The sequence below is a fragment of the Furipterus horrens genome, unplaced genomic scaffold, assembly GCF_987537825.1.
Source record: "Furipterus horrens unplaced genomic scaffold, mFurHor1.1.pri manual_scaffold_3, whole genome shotgun sequence".
Taxonomy (NCBI): domain Eukaryota; kingdom Metazoa; phylum Chordata; class Mammalia; order Chiroptera; family Furipteridae; genus Furipterus; species Furipterus horrens.
Genome location: NW_028327173.1, coordinates 110,532,025 through 110,544,116, shown reverse-complemented (window position 1 = coordinate 110,544,116; position 12,092 = coordinate 110,532,025).

The following is a 12,092-nucleotide window of genomic DNA, read 5'->3' as shown; positions in this document are numbered from 1 at the left end:
GAGCTTGGGAGGTCCTTTCAGCTCTCTGGGACTCAGTTGCCTCCTCTGTTTAATGGGGGCTACTGGGGGCCAATTCCTGGAGTTGCTGGTAGAGGGAAGTGAGGCCCACTGGTGACAATGCACTTAGCACAGCCATCAGACACAGTGATAAGTGAGTGGAAGGGTCTGTGTGTAGCAACAGCTGTAGCTATTTGCCTGGTGAAAAGTCTGAAAATATTCACCAAAATGTTAGTGGGCAGGGTGGTATCACTAAGGGGCAGGATTTCAGCCGCTCCAATTTCATTTCTTCTTTCCTTTTTCTTCCCGTGTTCCTGAATTTTTTGTCATTCCAAAATGATAAAGTGAAGAAGAAACCTGGGCCCGCTGTGGTGGGTGTCAACCTCTGTGAGAGACAGGAGCTCAGGCGTGGCGGGGACCCCCCCACCCCTCAGCCAGGAGGGGCTGCTGCATCCTGCTCGCTCTGGCTGCGCCTGGCTCAGACAGTGCGAACACACAATCATTCATTATAACTCAATTACAGTGATTAAAGCTGGTGGCATGCAGAGGCAGGAGGGAGTGTTGCCAACCAAATTTACACTCCGTGTCATCAAGGAGAGAGAACAGCAGCTGACGCTGCCGCGCGCCTCCCCTGCCATCTGCTCAGCGCGGGGCCACGTGAGGGTTCAGCAATGGAGGGCCATGCAGCGGAGAGCTGCCGCCACAGGGTCACCCAGTCTGGGACTCCGAAGAGCCCAGTGATGGCTGGGGAGTTGTGCCTGTACCCTCTCTACTGAGGTGGCTGCCCAGGAGCTCAACATCTGGAAGGAGGAGTCTGGGGAGGTCCTACTGTTCTCAGGTTGTGCCGGTGGAGGCAGAGTGTGGGACTCTGAGATCTGGTTTTTACCTTTATGTTCCAGATGAGGAAACTGAAGCACAGGCGCAGGAGGATCACACACAGTAAGCCTGGGGCAGAGCCTAACCTCACACCTGCTCTAGCTCTCCTGAGGACAGGCAGAGAGGGGCCACTCTGGACTGCCTGGAGAGGGGAGGGGCCGACTGAGGCCTGAGACCTAAGGACCCCAAATGAGTCCGGGGTGGTGACAGAAGGGCCCATGGGAGCAGTGCAGGGACATTAGGCTCAGGGCAGGGCTGCTGGGGGAGTGAGGATGCAGGAGATGGTCACTGATTAGCAGGCATCAGATCCAGACATGGTGGCTTCTTGGCAAGGTGGCTAAAAGGGACTAGGAGGGAGAGATGGAGGCCAAATCCATGGCTGGGGTCTGCACCACCATGGAGGAGGGATGGACAGATGGAGCTGCCTTTAAAAGGGCAGCAGTAACCCCAGTCTTCCCAGAACACCAGGCCTGCAGGAAACAGGACACTGTGAGTAGGACCAGCTCATGTGTTTGCCCTCCCCCGCCATCTGGAAGAGCCCCCTTTGTGCGTCCCTATTGATTGGAGGTGGTGTGGGGGAGGATGTGGGTGTGGGAGGTAAAGGAGGGACTTAGGTTCACCCTGCATATCTTTCTGGCTGTGCCAGGCTTGGAATGGTATTGTTCAGGCTGCTTGCTGCCCAGCCCTGAAGCCCTGCCCAATGCCTCAGCTATAGTTCATTTCCCAGTGCCCAAATTCTACCACAGGGCTCCTTTGCTAAACTGCCAGTGGCTCCTTGGATCCCTAGGATACATCTGACCCCTCAGGTGTTCTCCCGTGAGCCTTATCTCTTCTTCCCTTCTCACCAGGGCCTTTGCACATGCTGACTTTGCACATGCACAGATTGAAGCACTGCCCCCCCTCCTTTGGCCTTCCTCATCCTACTTGGCCTTCAGAGCCCAGCCTAAGCATCTCCCCTCCAGGAAGCCATCCCGACGTCCAGGCCAGGTAGGTGCCTGTTCTCTGGGGTCCCACATTCTTATGCTAGTTCCCTTGGAGCACTGGCCAAGGAATATTAGGGTCATCTGGGGACAAGTCTGTTCTTCACCTCCAACCCTGGCAGGAACTTGAGGGTAAGGGCTGGGCCATCTTTATCTCTGAAGTCTCAGGGATAACTGGATAGATGCTGAATGTGGGTGGGTGGGTGGGTGGCCAGGGCAGGAGCTGACAAAATGGCTGCTCAAGAGGACTGGCCTAGGAGAACATAGAACCAAGTCCACTGGTAGGGGGCAGATATGAGTATCCTCAGAGAGAAGAGCAAAGGAGGGAAGATGAAGGGACAGGAGCCACCTGTCCAGCCCAGGGCTCTCACACATCCATTGGGGCCCCTCAGCCCATGCCCAGCAGGCCCACTGTGTGCTCTTCCCCTCTTGCTCCCAGACAGGCAGCTGGAGCAGGGCTGGTGGCCCTGCTTGGAGCCTCTGAGTGCTGAGGCTGGGGAGAGGCAAGACGGGGCTGCTGCCTTCTCTCCCTTGCATATCAGGCCATCTGCAGAGACCAGCTGCAATCACTGGGGACACCTGGGGACAGGGTACCAGAGCAAGGTCCAAGCAGGACCACACTGCCCTGCCCAGGAAGCACAGTCCCTGGAGTTCCCCAAGAAGAACTGAAAGAGGAAGCCGAGGAGAGGTGTTGGGGGCCTGGGGCGGGGTGGGGGAGTCTGCGATGCAAAAATCACTCAGGGTCAAGAAATTGGGGTTTTTGTTTAAATCTTGACTCACAGCTGTGTGAGATAGCCACTTGTTCACCTGCCGGTGGAGTTAGGGACACAGAGGGACCAGGGCTGACAGTGGTCTTGCCTCTATGGAACTCTATTCCAAGTCACTTGTGCTCTCTGGGCCTCAGTGTCCCCATCTGTAATGGGGGCATTGGACTAGATCTGGTTTTCAAAAGTCAGGTATGAGGGAGGACTTTTAAGATGAACAGGCATTGAAAACCATGGACCCACAGAGCAGAAAAGTTATTCCCTTCCTGCTTCTCAATCATTCTGATTAGCTCAAGGAGCAAGTTTCATGTGGGTGTGATGGGTCCTCAGCACCCCTCAAACACTTCCACGTTTCCCTCCATGCCCCCCCTTCTTTTTTTAACAAAAAGGGAGTAAGGAGGACTGGAGGCACAGCCCATTAGATTTATTTTCATTGCGGTTACTAGCATAGATTTTTTTTTTTTTTTAGGTGAGTGATATTTATTTAGGAAAATAATATAAAGTTAAAAAAAATACTTGTTTAGGCTTAAAAATAAATTTGTTTAAAGAAGTACTATTAATTATCTCATAGGCAGTAAGGTTAGCAAACCAAGGAAAATATTACTAGGTGATAAGTTACAGCTGACTGTAATTCTTTGATCCATGGCCTCAGGGACGCCACTGCTTGCGTGGAGGAGCAGACTCTCAGGCCTGACAGCTATGGCTCCTGGAACTAGGCCTGCCGGACCTGAGGAGGGTCCTTCCCCTGACAAAAAGGTGATGGTGAGTCAAATGATAGAGACTTGGGACTCCCCAGGGACTAGGGAGTGTGTCTCCAAACAAGCTTGAACCCAAATTACTCTGGCTGACAAACACTGATTTACATAGTGCATGCACAGCAGCTGATAGTAGTTTCTGAACAGTGCTCTGGGCAGAGGGGCCACTTCTCTGTGTTCCCCAAAGTGACTCAGGCCTGGGGGCTCCCTCCCTCTCCCTTCCTCCCTCACTCTGACAGCTCCTACAGCTCCCTCAGTGGAGATTCTAGGGGTCCTCCAAGGAGTAGCTCCGGCCCCAACTCAAGGGATCTGCAAAAGCTTCAGCCATCCAAGAGCAAACTAGCTCAGCAAACTACAGAGGGGCAGGGAGCTAAGGGGCTAATATGTCTAAAGCCTTTCCTTCTCCCAACCCAGACTTCTATGCATCCTTAAGCACTCAGGACAAATGTGATCTCCTCTCAAAGCCTTCGTGGCTACCCCGCTTCTGATCCTTCTAAAAGGCACCTGTTTTGTAATTGTCCCAACTGTTCAAGTTTGTTTTCCCCACTAATGAGTGCATTGCTTGAGAGCATGGCCCCTTCATCTCTTTACCCCGTGTCCTTAGTCTTCAGCAGTGGGTATGTTCTGTTTGTATTTATTGAATTAATAAATTGAATTACCCTACTTCTCTACTTTTTAAAAAGAGGAAACTATTCATTGAAAACATTCTTTCAGGCATTCAATAACTATTTACTAAGTACCTATCATGCGTCAGGTACTCTGTTAGGAACCAGGAATACACCATGAACACAACTTGATCTCCGCCTTCATGAAGTTCACAGTTGGAGAATGAGGCAAGCAGTAAACAGATAACAACTAAAGAATGATTTGAACTTCACCGTCACTTAGGTGTAAACCACTCAGAATTTAATTTCCTTTGAAAGGGAATACAAATAGAAGATCAATGAGTTAAAATAAAAACCTACACCCCGAATTTGAGTTAGAAGTATCAATAGATTTCATGATGTTTTATCTTTAACAAATATATAAACACACACATGCACACATTTCTTAGCTTTGCTACTAAAAGGATCTAAAAGGATCTAAAAACATTGACCAGTCCTTAGCATTAAGCACTCCTAGATCCCAGATTATGGTCTCTAAATACCACCTTTTACTAAAAGGAACTAGGACTCCTTACAGAAATGGCTGACTCCAGATCTAGGACAGAAAATATACAAGGTGAGCCAGAAACACTCTTACACCAGGAAGCAATGAAGCTATCAAGACTATTAGAGTGATATAAAAAAAGACTTGGAAGACATCATCAAGAGGCTTCATAAAATAGGATGATTGGAGAAGCAAAAAATGGTTTCTCCTGACTGAAACATATCAAATATGTTTAAATCCACAAGTTCATAATAATATTTAAAACTTAGTCAGCTTTTAAGGACACTAAGAAACTAACTTATTACTTTGAAAACTAACAAATAAAGCAAAGGAATCAGCATTTATTCTGCATTTAAACTAAACTTCAAGATAACCAAATGGTTGATGAGGGGCAATTTCTCTTTATAGCAGTATTCAAGCAAATAGATGCAATAATAGATTAAAATATCACCATTTTGTAGCCCCTAATAAATTTATGAATCTAGACAATAATCATTAGTGACAGCTAACATACAAGAGGAGAAATACCTAGATGGTACGTGTTTCCTAAGGGGTCCGTGAAGTATTCTTGCCTACTTTCTCCCCCTAACTAAGGCTGGATCTAATCAAGCTCCAAGATCTAACTACAATTCAGTGATCAGCGAAATGCAGACTGTGGGAAGCTCTAAGAATGAACAATTTTGTTTCTTCAGGAAACAACTGTGTTTGTGTGTGTGTGCATATGTGTGTGTGTGAGAGAGAGAGAGAGAATGAGATATGAAGGAGGAATCTAAAAGACCTATCAATTATGGTTGCTTTGTGTGTTTCTTATTTGTATCCCAATTTAAATAAACAAAATTTTTTTAAAATTATAAGACAATTGAAGTTGAAATACTGATTATTTGATAACATTGGAGATAATTGTTAATTTTTTAGGTGGGTTAGTATTATGGTTATATTTTTTAAATTTTTACATCTATTTTTCATTACAGTTGACATAAATATTATATTAGCTTCAGGTGTACAACATAGTGGTCACCCCATAAGTCTCATACTCATCTGATACTATACATAGCTATTATAATATTATTGACTATCTTCCCTTTGCTGTAGAGTTTTAAAATAGATCTTACCTTTTGGGGATATTGAAATGTTCACTAATTAATTGATGAGATGTCTGGGATTTGCTGCACAATACTCCAGTTATGGTGGCTGGGTGGAAATAGATAAAACAAGATCAGCCCTGTGCTGCTAACTGTTGAAGCTTGGTGATGGGCACATAGAGATTCATTATAATGTTCTCTCTATTTGGTATCTGTCAAACATGTCTTATAATGGACAACTAAGCAAATTTAATCTATGTTGTCCCTGCATGATAGCTACCCTTACACACCTACAAAATCATTAGAATCACAAAATATCTAGGCTGGAAGGGTCATAAAATTTGCTCATCCAGCCTTCAAGCATCACTCCATAGTTAAGAAGATAGAAGACTGGCGAGGTCCAGTGGCATAGTTAAGGTGACACAGTGAGCTTGGGACTTTGCTCCTGTGCCACTGGGCATGCATCCCCCACTCCAGCTCCAGCCCCAGCACCCTCCATGCCCAAAGCTCCCCTTTTAGTCATCAGAAGTTGTAGTAGGAATGATTTCCTATTAAGACCTGATTTTTGTGGCTTTCTTTATTTAATTTTCAGTTATGAAATATATTAAACATATAGAAAGGAACAGAGCATAATAGGACACTACTAAAGCCACCACACAGGTTTTTAAAATTTGAGCACTTTAATATTTTCTTCAGATTTTTTAAGGTAATACAACATGATAGGTACAGCTGAACTCCCACTTGAGCCTTGTTTCCCTTCCTTCCCTCCCCACAGATTATCATTTTCCTGGTGGAGTGCTGTGTTCTTTCCATTTGTGTGTGTGTGTGTGTGTGTGTGTGTATTCAAATTTATAATTGTTTAATGTGGATTTATATTTGACATAAACAGTATCATATCATGTATTTCTTTTCATAACTTGCTCTTTTCACACAATGTGTGTTTTTGAGATGTATCCAAGTTGATACATAAAGATCTAGCTCATGCCTTTTAATGCATATATATAATTTCATTATAAAGAAATGCATTGACTTTTTTCTTTACCTATTCCCCCATAATGGACAGGTTATTTGTAGTTATTTTTGCTACTTCAAACAATGAAGCAATGAAAATCCCCATGTGTATCTCTGTGTCCTTGTGTAAGAGTTTCCCTAAGGTGTGTACCTGGAGTAGAATTATCAGGTCACAGGGCTGTCTTTCTTCTACTTGACGATTGTCAAATGCTCCACAAAGTGCGTGGCTCAATTATGCTCCCACAAGTAGTGTTTGACATACTAATTATGCCTCACCCTCTTGGAAGTTTCACATTATTAAACTCAAAATTTTGCCAATCCAATGGGAATGAGTTGTACTGTCTCGCTTTGTTTTTAATTCTCATTTCCCTGGTAACTAGTGAGGTGTGGCATTTTTACATTTACTGACCGTTCTTCTCTTGTGAGTAGTGCATTTCTGTCCTCTACCCATTTTTTCTGGGTGGTTTGCTTTCACAGATGGATGTGGAAGAATGCATTACACTAGGGAACACAATTTTCATTGAGTTAGATCTGACACTTGTTTCTGACTAACTTTTAGCATCAGAATCAAAAAATGACCCCAGTTTTTCTCTATTATGTCAACTTTTTAAGGTACAGGATACCCTCCCTTTGTCCCAAAAAGCATACAAAATGTATATACAAAGGAAAATAAAGAAGAAATTACCTGAATATGCTGTTTACTTAGAGTTATTTTATTCATATAAAGGCTATATATTGTTACTGTAAGTCAAATTGTGTACAAGTAGTAAAGTTCTGCTACCAAACATACATACTAAGGTATTTTATCTTTTCAAATGACTGGCTAGGAAGTGCCAAAATGAGATTCTTGGAACAGTCTCCTTCAGGTGGCAAAGCTTTAACAAATAGCTTCCTGAGACCCAGTTTTATGTGCAGAGGTGGGAATATAATGTTCTTTCTGTCAACAAGTGGCTCATGTAGAATGTTTGGATCACCAGGTTTGAGGTCAGATTTTGGAGGCCAATATGACTCCACCCAATGCTTCTCATGAGCTCTGCTGTCCCACATACACAGAAAACAGGGATACTTGGTGTATCCATGTTGCTGACCAAGAAGGAAGCAGACTGTTTTAAAGTCAACACAGATGATCCAATTGTGCTGTGATATTGCAACAGATCAATGACTTTCTTTATGTTTTCATATTCTTCATGAAAACGAACTAAATGGCCAATTGGGGCTGCACCAAATAAGTTGCCATTGTGAAGGAGAACACACTTCAAGCTCCACTTTGAGTTATCGATGAACAGTTGCCATTCAGTTGCATTATAGATTGGAATTCCCAATTTCTCCATTAAACCATGTATGTTATGGCAATACACACAAAGCCACCATCACTTCAAAAGTACTACAGAAATGTACTTCCTCTTGATCAAAAGTAGGATGCCTTCGTTCCTTTTTCAAGCAAGTTTTTCTCATGCAGTCTTGATTCTAGGAGTTCTGAAGCATCTTTGGATAGTCCCAAATCTCATGCCAAATCATTCAACTCATGCTGATCAAATCCCTTATGAACTGAGTCATCTTCAGTTTCAAAATCTTCATCATTGCTGTCACTTAGTTCTTCACCATACTCCTGTGTTTCGAAAGAGGGAAGTTCAATGAAAACTGGCACTGGGATTTCAGCTGAACGAGGCACTGGTTGTATAGCTGATGGTAGACTAGGATATTCTATTTTACATTTATTTTTCTTGTTATATCCTCACATTTTCACTATACAAAAGTAACAGTCACTTGAATGATCTCTGGGCTCTCGCCAAACCATAGGTATACCAAATGGCAGTTTACCACGTTCTCTTCGTCCACACCCACAAACTCTCGACACACTGCTTGCACACCTGGTGAGGGTCCCAAGACTTACCTTGATCACCAAGTTGTACTTTAAAATATGCAAAATTGGCTTGCCTGACAAATGCACTAATGTTTGTCCATTGGCTGGGAATGGTGAAACTGCCACAAATATAACAAATCGAATCAGGGTTGTTTAGGCACTAATGGTGAGAAATAGCAGAGGCAGACATGATCTGAAGGAAAGGAAATAAGTACGTATGTAAATTTAAAAAAGTAAATTCTGCTAATTCCTTGTATACAGAAAAGAACTCGAACTACACTTCGGAATACGATTCACTATATAGAGCAGCACAAAACCACTCACCACGCTATCTCATGTGTAACTGAATAGCCTAGACAAGTATGAACCTGTCGCTGGTCGCCAAGGTGGTTCCCTACCCCTCCCCACTCGAGGGAGGTTTGCTCTCAGCCAATAGGAGAGCACTAGTGCTTCCCTCGATCCAGGCTCAATCCAGCCTAGAGTGGTCACATTAAGATAAGTTGTAGAGAAAAATCTTGATGTGACAGAAGAAAACTAACTGAAGTTTTGAAATCAGCATGCCTACTTAAGTCTAAAACAGCTTAAAAATAGAACTCAACAGGAATTATGTTAAAAATTGTTCCCCTGTGTTATGTATGCCAGATGCTACTTTTTTTTGTTTGTTTTTTGGTCAGTGAGAGGTACTGCATTTACTGGTCTCATGTGTAGCTTTATGGCATGTCTAGCTGTACAGGTGTTTTAAATTTTAACATAGTCAAATTGATCTATTTTAATTTTTTCATTATAGCTTTTTGTTTTCTGTGTTGTGTTTAATAATCATTTCCATCCTTAGTTTGTTCTCCAATATTTTATCCTGAAAGTTAAAAGATTTTAATCCTGCTAGAATTTATTTTTGTGCAGTGTGTGAAGTAGAGATCCATCTTCCCCTCATAAAGATGATCTTTATCCCACAACTATTTGCTGAATAACGCTTTTCTTCACTGACATGTAATGCCATCTAGGTCAGTCAGATCCTCATCTATATGGGGTTCTCTTTATGGATTGCATTCTGTTCCATTGGTCTCTTTGTTTATACGTGCACCAAGCACACACTTTCTTGCTGACTGTACCTTTACAATAAGACTGATATCTGAAGGACAAGTCCTCCATTTTTATTCTTCTTCAAAATTATATTTGTGTCCTGGCTGGTGTTGCTCAGTGGATTGAGCGCTGGCATGCGAATTGAAGGGTCACTGGTTTGATTCCCAGTCAGAGCACATGCCTGGGTTGTGGGCCAGGTCCCAAGCTGGGGGCACACTAAGGTCAACTGATCAATATTTCTTTCACACATCCATGTTTCTCTCCATTTCTCCCTTCCTTTCCCTCTGTCTGAAAAATAAAGAAAATATTTAAAAAAAAAATTATGGTTGTTCTTCTTAGTCCTTTACCCTTCAGATAAATTTAAATATTAGCTTATCAAATTACATAAAAAACATCCTACTTGAATTTTTTTAAACATTGCAACATAGATCAATATAGATTGGTGGCAAAGACAGTTTTAAAAAAAATAAAATAAAATTTTCTCATTAATAAATATGGTATAGCTTATGATCTATATAGGTCTTCTAAAAATAATTCCCTTCAACAAAATTTTATATTTTTCTCCATAAAGTTCTTGTGTAGGTTTACTTAATTTATTCATAGGTATTTTTTGTTGCTATTGTAACATATTACATTTTCTTATTGGTTACTGTTTATGAATAAGAGTGCTTTTGATTAAAAAATGTTGATCTTAAATCTAGCAATTCAACTTTTGTTTTGTTTGTATATTTCCTATGTATAGTTACATCATCTGTAAATAATTACAACTTTCTTTCATTTTAATCATTTTACCTTGTTTATTCTTTTATTTTGTTCTATTGCATTCACTAGAGCCTCTAGCACTATGTTGAATAGAAGCAGTAATTATACATGTTTTGTTGCTGACTGTAAAACAAGTCTTCCAAAATTTAACCTTGATCTATTATTAGGCCACACAGTGTCAGACTATTTTCTTTAATTCCTAGTTTGGTATTTTAAGAAAAGTCATGAGTGGGTGTTAAATTTTGTAAACTGCCTGGCCTGCTTCTTTTGACTGGTAAAAACTAAGTCTTTCAGGTTTGCTTGAAAATAATTTCTGCTCTTCAATTGTTGGTTGTAGGGTTCTATGTCTCAAGCTTGTGAATTTTGTTGTTCAAATCTTTTATATCCTTGTAAATTTCTTTTAGCTCAATCTACCAATTCCTGTTAGTGGTGAATTAAGACGTCCCATTCCTCCTTGTAATTCCATCAATTTTTGCTTTATGGAGTCTTCACATATTGTTCTGAGCTTGGGAGTTCCTCACTCTGCCTTTAAAGTCTATTTATGACATTAAAGGATTCTTCTTCTTTCAAGTTAGGCTAGTAAAGTTGTTTTAATTTTGTCCAACATGTCTGTCTGTCCACATGGTTAAAGGGAATCCTTATTAGTTTGCCCCAAGGGCCCACTCCTGAGCCATCACCCGTGTCCTGTGATCTGCCCAAGAGGTTCGCTCAGTCAGGGTGAGCACACTGTGGAGTTGTCTGGGCAATGACAAACGTTCCCTATTGGACACAAGGAAGGCCTAAGCTGGTCAGGAGGCACATTTGTCCCTTGACTTCCCCTTCTGTGTTCTTCATCTCAAAACCACTGATCTTCACTGGGATCAGTCCTTTCCAAATTTCTAAGCCAGTCCTAATGATGCAGCCAATCCACAATTCATTCATCCTTTCAACCATCTAGTCAGCCAGGCATCCAAGCAGCCAGCAGCAATGTTATATAAACGCTACTTGCTGTATGACCTTGTGCTAGTTGAACTTCAGTTCTCTCATCTATAAAATGAGCATAACAGCCCAGACCAGTGTGGCTCAGTTGGTTGGGTGTCATTCTGCAAAGTGAAAAGTCACTGGTTCAATTATCGGTCAGGGTACATACCAGGGTTGCAAGTTTAGCTGACTCAATAGGTGCAGGGCCTGGGTCTGGTGACAGGCTAAGGAGTGTAGACACTGCTGTGCAGAGAGCTAGTGAGGAGCTCCAAGCAGTGTTGAGGGCAGGTGTGCTATCATCTATGAAGGTACTGCATGAATGGATTGAGCTTAGATAGCTGTATCACCCAGAGAAGGGACTGACCACGTACACAGATCTCCAGGGTTTTTTTTTATTATTATTATCATTATCTTCATCCAAGGACATGCTTATTGATTTTATAGAGGGGAAGGGAGAGAGGTGGGGGGAGAGAAACATCAATGTGAGATGAACATCGAGAGGATCAGTTGCTTCTTCTAGGTGCCCCGACTGGGGAGCAAACCTGCAACCTAGACATGTGCCCTGACTGAGGATCAAACCCATGACCTTTCAGCTACAGGACAATACTCCAACTAACAGAGCCATTCCAGCCAAGGCCAGATGCCCCCTTTTTCGAATGCCAATTATATTGAGGACTTAGAGCCCTGAGGGCCATCACAGGCATTCTCTGGGCCCCTGAATTGCAGCTCACCCCCTCTATCTCCCCCTCATCCTCCTGCCTCTGGCTGGAGCCCTAGCCTCTGTCCAGCTCTCTCCTCCTAAGTTTCACTAT